Source organism: Spinacia oleracea, unplaced genomic scaffold (genome assembly GCF_020520425.1).
Source record: "Spinacia oleracea cultivar Varoflay unplaced genomic scaffold, BTI_SOV_V1 SOVchr0_143, whole genome shotgun sequence".
Classification (NCBI taxonomy): Eukaryota; Viridiplantae; Streptophyta; class Magnoliopsida; order Caryophyllales; family Amaranthaceae; genus Spinacia; species Spinacia oleracea.
In genome coordinates this window covers 8,722-17,500 of record NW_026614471.1, presented here as the reverse complement: position 1 = coordinate 17,500, position 8,779 = coordinate 8,722, and positions in this window count along the sequence as shown.

Sequence of the window (8,779 nt, the reverse complement as noted above, 5' to 3'; positions counted from 1 at the left end):
GATCTCACTGAATTATTAACTTGTTAATTAATACTGAACCGCATTTATTAGACTTAACATAGAATGCATACTTGGACCAAGGGCATTATTTCCTTCAGTCTCCCACTTGTCCTTAGGGACAAGTGTGCATTTCCTAATTCCTTTGTCGCTCGATGCTTGCTCTTGAACATAAGGTAAGAGTTGTCATCCTTATTATGTCCAGAGGTGTTCCTCGGTTTCAGAGTTCAACTGATCAAATAAACAGATAATCATAGCCTATGATTCATCCGAGCACGGCCATGCATTTCACAGTTTCTAGCTCTCCGAGTGGCCTTGTACAACTTTTAAGCATCTCATTCCCGATTTATGGGAGGACAATCCCAATCTTGCGATCTTGAGATTAGACTTCGTTTGATAGGTGATTACCTGAGCGTTGCCTTTATAGCCTCCTTTTACGGTGCGACGGTTGGTCAACGTCAAAGCAACCAGTTCTCAAACAAGTAATCTCAAATCACTCAGGTATTGAGGATTTAGTGTCTAATAATTTAATGAAATTTACTTATGACAGACTTTCATCTCTTACAGTAAAGTTTCATAGGTCTTGTCCGATACTAGTCTTCCCAAAGTAAGTATCTATGCAAATGATTATGACATTGCCATGTCCACATAGTTCAAGAAACAGAACTACTAGTCATCTTGCATTCTAATCGTCTAACGTTTTCTATGCGTCCATTTTATAGAAAACTCCGATTAGGGACCATTTTCAACCTTTGACATTCAAGTTCACTTGATAGACATTTCTTAGTCACAGGACTGGTCCTGACAGTCTATCTTGAATATATCGTCAAGTTGAAGGGACTCATCATTTAATAAACCACGAATTAAATGGAAAAATGAATTCCTTTCATTTATTGTGAATGATTAACCAATAAGTGTTTTACAAAGATTTAAACTCTAAAACTTTAAAACATTAAACAGAGACATCAAAGCCATTCTCCAATATGCTTGATTCCCATAGCTGCAGTGTGCGAGTTGTGCTTCGCTTGCGGCAGAGGTTTAGTTAATGGATCTGATATGTTGTCATCAGTTCCAATTTGCTTATCTCGACTTCTTTTCTTTCAACGAACTCTCGTAGAAGGTGAAATCTACGAAGTACATGCTTGACTCTCTGGTGGTGTCTAGGCTCTTTGCCTGTAGCAATAGCTCCGTTATTATCACAATACAGGGCTATTGGTCCTTTAATGGAGGGGACTACACCAAGTTCTCCTATGAAACTTCCTTAGCCATATAGCTCCTTTGCTGCTTCATGGGCAGCAATGTACTCCGCTTCAGTTGTAGAATCCGCAATGGTGCTTTGCTTAGCACTTTTCCAGCTTACTGCTCCTCCGTTGAGGCAGAAGACAAACCCAGACGTGATCTGAAATCATCTTTGTCGGTTTGGAAACTTGCGTCCGTATAGCCTTTAACAATTAATTCATATCTCCACCATAGACCAGGAAGTCATCTTTGTGCCTTTCAGGGACTTCAGAATGTTCTTGGCAGCAGTCCAATGCGCCTCTCCTGGGTCTGACTGGTAATCTGCTCGTAGCACGAGTGCGTACCAACATCCGGGCGTGTACATATCATAGCAGACATTATTGAACCAATCAATGATGCATATGGAATCCCATTCATTCGGCTACGCTCATCAAGTGTTTTGGGCACTGAGTCTTGCTTAGAGTCATTCCATGGACATGGGTAGGTAGCCTTCGCTTGGAGTCCGCCATCTTGAACCATATCAAGCACCTTATTGATATAAGTGCTTTGACTAAGTCCAATCTCTTTTAGATCTATCTCTGTAAATCTTGATGCCCAATATGTACTGTGCTTCTCCTAGATTCCTTGCATCGAAAAACATTCCCAAGCCAAATCTTGACAGAGTTCAACATAGGAATGTCATTCCGATAAGCAATATGTCGTCGACATATAATACAGGAAAGCAATTTTGCTCCCACTGACCTTCCTTGTATACACAAATTCGTCTGCGTTCTTATGAACCAAAGTCACTGACCGCTTCAGCAAAACGTATATTCCAGCTCCTGGATGCCTGCTTCAATCCGTAGGATTGATTTCTTTAAGCTTGCATACCTTTTTAGCATTCTTTGGATCCTCAAAAACCTTCAGGCTGTGTCATAAACACAGTTTCTGTTAAAACGCCGTTTAAGAAAGCAGTTTTGGACATCCATCTGCCATATTTCGTAATCGTAATATGCAGCTATTGCTAACATTATTCGAATAGACTTTAGCATTGCAACTGGTGAAAAGGTTTCATCGTAATCCACACCGTGGACTTGCCTGTAACCTTTTGCAACCAATCTAGCTTTGAAAACTTCAAGTTTCCCATCCTTGTCCTTTTTCAGTTTGAAAACCCATTTGCTTCCAATGGCTTGGTAGCCATCTGGCAAATCGACCAAATCCCATACTTGGTTTTCAGACATGGAGTCTAATTCAGATTGCATGGCTTCTTGCCATTGCTTGGAGCTAGGGCTCGTCATAGCTTGCTTGTAAGTCGCAGGTTCATCACTTTCAAGTAATAGAACGTCATAGCTCTCGTTCGTCAAAATACCTAAGTACCTTTCCGGTTGAGATCTATATCTTTGCGATCTACGCGGGGTAACATTTCTAGATTGACCATGATTCTCACCAGATTCTTCTAAAGATCTCTGAGTTTCATCCTGAATGTCATCTTGAGCATTCTCTAGAGTTTGTTGTTCGACTCGAATTTCTTCGAGGTCTACTTTTCTCCCACTTGTCATTTTGGAAATGTGATCCTTCTCCAAAAAGACACCATCTCGAGCAACAAACACTTTGTTCTCAGATGTATTGTAGAAGTAATACCCCTTTGTTTCCTTTGGATAGCCCACAAGGATACATTTGTCAGATTTTGGATGAAGTTTGTCTGAAATTAATCGTTTGACGTATACTTCACATCCCCAAATCTTAAGAAAAGACACATTTGGAGGCTTTCCAAACCATAATTCGTATGGAGTCTTTTCGACAGCTTTAGACGGAGCTCTATTTATAGTGAGTGCAGCTGTATTTAGTGCATGTCCCCAAAATTCTAATGGAAGTTCGGCCTGACCCATCATTGACCTGACCATGTCTAGCAAGGTTCTGTTCCTCCGTTCTGACACACCGTTCCATTGTGGTGTTCCAGGAGGAGTCAATTCTGATAGAATTCCACATTCTTTCAGATGGTCATCAAATTCATAGCTCAGATATTCACCGCCTCTATCAGACCGCAGTGCCTTAATCTTCTTGCCTAATTGATTCTCTACTTCACTCTGAAATTCCTTGAATTTGTCAAAGGATTCAGACTTATGCTTCATTAGGTAGACATAACCATACCTACTGAAGTCATCAGTGAAAGTGATAAAGTAGCTGAAACCACCTCTAGCATTTGTACTCATTGGTCCACATACATCTGTATGGATTAAACCCAATAGTTCATTTGCTCTTTCTCCAACTTTAGAGAAAGGTTGCTTTGTCATTTTGCCAAGTAAACATGATTCGCATTTACCATAATCCTCTAAGTCAAATGGTTCTAGAATTCCTTCCCTTTGAAGTCTTTCTAAGCGTTTCAAGTTTATATGGCCTAATCGACAATGCCACAGATAGGTGAGATCTGAATCATCCTTTTGGCCTTTTTGGTATTTATGTTATATACTTGTTTGTCGTGATCTAATAAATAAAGTCCATTGACTAATCTAGCAGATCCATAAAACATCTCTTTAAAATAAAACGAACAACTATTGTCTTTTATTATAAAGGAAAATCCCTTAGCATCTAAGCAAGAAACTGAAATGATGTTTTTAGTAAGACTTGGAACATGGAAACATTCTTCCAGTTCCAAAACTAGCCCGGAGGGCAACGACAAATAGTAAGTTCCTACAGCTAATGCAGCAATCCGTGCTCCATTTCCCACTCGTAGGTCGACTTCACCCTTGCTTAACTTTCTACTTCTTCTTAGTCCCTGTGGATTGGAACATAAGTGTGAGCCACAACCTGTATCTAATACCCAAGAAGTTGAATTAGCAAGTATACAGTCTATAACGAAAATACCTGAAGATGGAACGACTGTTCCGTTCTTCTGATCTTCCTTTAGCTTCAAGCAATCTCTCTTCCAATGCCCCTTCTTCTTGCAGTAGAAGCATTCGGATTCAGAAGTGGGTTGACTGACCTTCCTCTTTGCAGATTTGGCGCCAGTTTGCTTAGTTGGGCTGGCCTTGTTGCCACCTTTCTTAGCATTCCTCTTTTCCAGATTTCTTGAACTTGCCCCCACGCACCATAAGCACATCCTGCTTATCACTTTTGAGCGTCTTTTCAGCGGTCTTCAGCATACCGTGAAGCTCAGTGAGCGTTTTGTCCAGACTATTCATACTGTAGTTCAGTTTGAACTGATCATACCCGCTATGAAGAGAATGGAGGATGGTGTCTATAGCCATTTCCTGAGAAAATTGCTGATCCAGCCGACTCATATTCTCAATGAGTCCAATCATTTTGAGAACATGTGGACTTACGGGCTCGCCTTTCTTAAGCTTGGTCTCAAGAATTTGCCTATGAGTCTCGAATCTTCGACTCGAGCCAGATCTTGGAACATGGTCTTCAACTCACTGATGATTGTGAAAGCATCTGAGTTGATGAATTGTTCTGCAGATCGCACTCATAGTGGCGAGCATTAGACATTTCACATCCTTGTTGGCATCAATCCAACGATTGAGGGCTGCCGAGTGATCCCGTCGCCTGGAGCTTCGGGCATCGCCTCATCTAGGACATACTGCCTTTCTTCCTGCATAAGAACTATTTGCAAGTTCCTTTGCCAGTCAAGGAAGTTTTTCCCGTTCACTTCTCCTTTCGAGAATTGATCGAGATGTTGAATGAATTGTTTGTTTGCCATATAAAAACTACAATGAAAGAATAAACAAATAAATAACCATTCACAGGTGTCTCTTAATAAACTTAAATTCTAGCATCATGCATAATTCTAATGTTTATTAAGCATTTTATTCAAGTTATGTGTTCCGCAGGTGTGAATAAAATGATTCCAAGATCTCTAAAATCATTGAAGAACTAAGCACAGTTTGTCGACTTAATCCTAGAAACATCTTAGGTAAGCAAAGCCTTTTGCTAATAGTCTAGAAACTATTCTTGGTTGATAGGTACGTCTAAGAACTTATTAGGTAAACCTATCGAATTTGCCACGACATAAAAGGACTCCTTCTTATATCGTTGAGTTTCACCAAAACTAACATGTACTCACAATTATTTGTGTACCTTGCCCCTTTAGGACCATAAGTACACCTCGCTGAGCGAAAACTATTACTAGATTGATGTAAAGGATATCCAAGCAAGTGTATATTTTGGCATGGCACCTTTTAACTCAATTTTTAAGTTTGGAACTTAAGGCTCTTACTATGTTGGTTAGATTTAGTGAACTAAAATCCTTAATCATGCAACATAATCAAGCTTATGATCTCATGCATTTAAGACATATTTAAAAGCAATAAATAACTTAAAACATGCATAAGATATTTGTGATCTAGTATGGCCCGACTTCATCTTGAAGCTTTGACTTCAAAGTCCGTCTTGAAAATCTCCGTGGGAGGCACCATTTTCTTCAAATAGGATAAGCTATAACTAATTACAACTATTTGATGGTTCGCAGACCATATTTGAATTGAAAAATAACTTTGGTACTTTAGACCAATTACATTCAAATTAATGGTACGCAGACCATATTTTCTATCCTATTTGGGCCATACTAGTCACTTCATAACCTGCAAAACAGTACATATACAATATATACCATTCACCATTCATTATCATGAATGGCCCACATAGCTGGTTAGTAAAACACATTATGCATCACGTAAACATTTGCAGCAATTAATCAAGGGCACCAATAATCTACCAATTATTCAGTCCTTATTAATTCTAATCGAGTTGTTTTAACCTTAAGGATTTGTAGACCTAATCAAGAGTTTATGACTAAAGGCGCTCCCTACTCAAACCAATAAATTCATATGCTTTACTAATTTTAAACATAAAATTGTATTTCTAGTCTAACCGGAAACATACAATTTAATTAAAATTTAAAGCTCATATAAATTTATAATTGAATCCAAAAATTTAATTTAATTTCAGTCGCACTTAAATTAATTCATGATTTTAATTTTAGTAAAATAATTAGATAAATTCCATTTATTATAATTATAATATTCAAAATTAAAATCCAAGAAATTAATTCAAATTATTAATTTTAAAATTAATTAAAATTACGTGAACTGAAATTTTCAAATTAAACATTCAAAACGATCTAATCGTAACGCAAACACCCTACGCGTTGCACGCCCATGGGCCGTACGCACACAGCCATTGCTGGCCATGTGCGCGCAGCCCATGCGCTCGTAGCATAGCGCTGCTGTCCCAACGCAAGCCTCCGCATAGCGCCCATCGCACGCGAGCTATCGCTCGCAGCGCGCGGCGCGGACATCGCTCGCTGGCGCAGCGAGATCGCTCGCTGGGCGCGCAAGCTCGCTCGCTGCGCGCGCGAGCCATCGCTCGCTGGGGCGCGAGATCGTCGCGCTGGCCGGCGAGATCGCTCGCTGCGCGCGCGCGAGCATCGCTCGCTGGTGCGCGACATCGCTCGCTGGGCGGGCGACATCGCGCGCTAGTTCGCGCGAGTGATGCTTTGCGCAGCGCTCGTGGCACGCGAGCTTGCGCCTCGCTGCGCGCGAGGCTCTGCGCGCACTTGTGCGAGGCAGCGCGCGTTGTGGCGCAGCTCGCTTGCTGCCCACACGCGACTGCCTTGGCTCGCCCACTCGCCCATGCCCATACGTTCATTGCTCGTGGCACACGACACAGGCAGGGCCTGCGGCCTTGCGCTCGGCACTACGCCCTTGCTCATTGCATTCGTGCCGCACGGGCGACGAGCTCCCTTGCTCGTCGTCGCATGCCCGCATTATACAACACCCCTTAAGGGTAACACGAAGCGTCCATTGCTTCGTGCGTGCAAGTTATTTGAACGAATCGCAAGAAAATTTAAAATTTATATTTAAAATTAATGACAAATTAATAAATATTATTAATTTCATAATTTTAGGGCGAAAAAATCGAAAATTTATTATCCAATTGATTTCCGATTGTTATGGATTCAAGTCTAGGTCATAAAAATTTAAAATTTATCGTAAATTTACAATTTTTATGGTGGTTTTTAATCATAGGTTTCTAATTAAATTACAATTAATTATGAAAATCAAATTAATTCTAATTATTCTAATTTTCAACAAATTAATCATAATTACAAATTAGATTGCATAATTAACAAGACTAGGCATTCAAACTTGTTAAACAGATGCAGTAGGTCAATCAAAAATTCAAGATTTATCAACAGGAATCGCAAATATTTAATTTAACATCTTAAATTTACGAAATTTTGCATCCGAAAAACTAAAACCTTCGAAAAGTCATAGTTAGGCTTCGAATTTGAGAATTCTGGGTTCGGCAGAAAAATACTATTTTGTCAAAATTTAGAATGCCTTTTACATGCGGAATTGACACAAAAATCACTCAATTCGGATGAGTAATGAAGAAACTGCCGAAAAACTGCGTACATATAATTAAATAAACGCAATTTGCATTAATTACAATTACGAAAATAATCACCCCCTTTAATTCTTGCAAATTTGTAATATTTAACCATGTTCATGCAATTTAGATTATGAAAATAATAAGGGGCTCGTGATACCACTGTTAGGTTATGATACATATGACATTTACATAAATCATGCGGAAACAACCATTAACCCAGGAATCATATTATTTACACATAATCATATAGCATAATTAGATGCATACTCTTTGTTGCGTGCCTTCCCTAGCTGCGCCCGAACCGAACAAGAACAAGTCTTTTAGGACGCCAATGTCGTCCCTCCGTAGATAGTCCACAGCACGTCCGGATCCGCCTTAAGATGGACCAACTAGAATCGCCCTTAAGGTACTAGAAAATTTCGGCACTTTTGAGCAAGATGTGTGTTTGATTTTCTCTCAAAAAAACTCACTTTTGAATACTTTGAAACTTGTGTATAAATATGACCCCTAGGCCTTTATTATAGAGTTATGGAAAAGGAATCGTAATCCTAGTAGGATGCGGAATTAATTGGAATTAGAATCCTACATGAATTCTATTTAATTAATTTATCCAATTAGGAATAGACATTTATCATACACTGACTCTTGCTGATTCAGGAATCACGCATGAGCACAAACTCACACACACACGGCAGCCACAAGGACTGCCCATGCGTGCGAGCTGCAGCCCACGCAGCAAGGCCCACGCATCCGTGGCCTTGGCGCGCGCTGGGCTTGTGGCGTGCGTGCTTGCTGGGCGACGGCCTGGCTTCGTGCTGGGCCTTCGTCCGGCAGGCCTCGTCCGATGCTAATTCGTACGATACGCTTCCGATTAAATTTCCATTTCCGGAATCTATTTCCGATACGAACAATATTTAATATTTCCGATTCCGGAATTAATTTCCGTTTCGAACAAATATTTAATATTTCCGTTTCCGGAATTATTTTCCGATTCCGGCAATATTTCCGATTCTGACAATATTTCCGTTTCCGGCAATATTTCCGATTCTGGTAATATTTCCATTTCAATAATATATTCCGATACGTACCATGTTTCCGTTTCCGGCAACATCCACGACTTGGATAATATTCATATTTCCGATACGATCCATATTCCGTTTCCGGCAATATC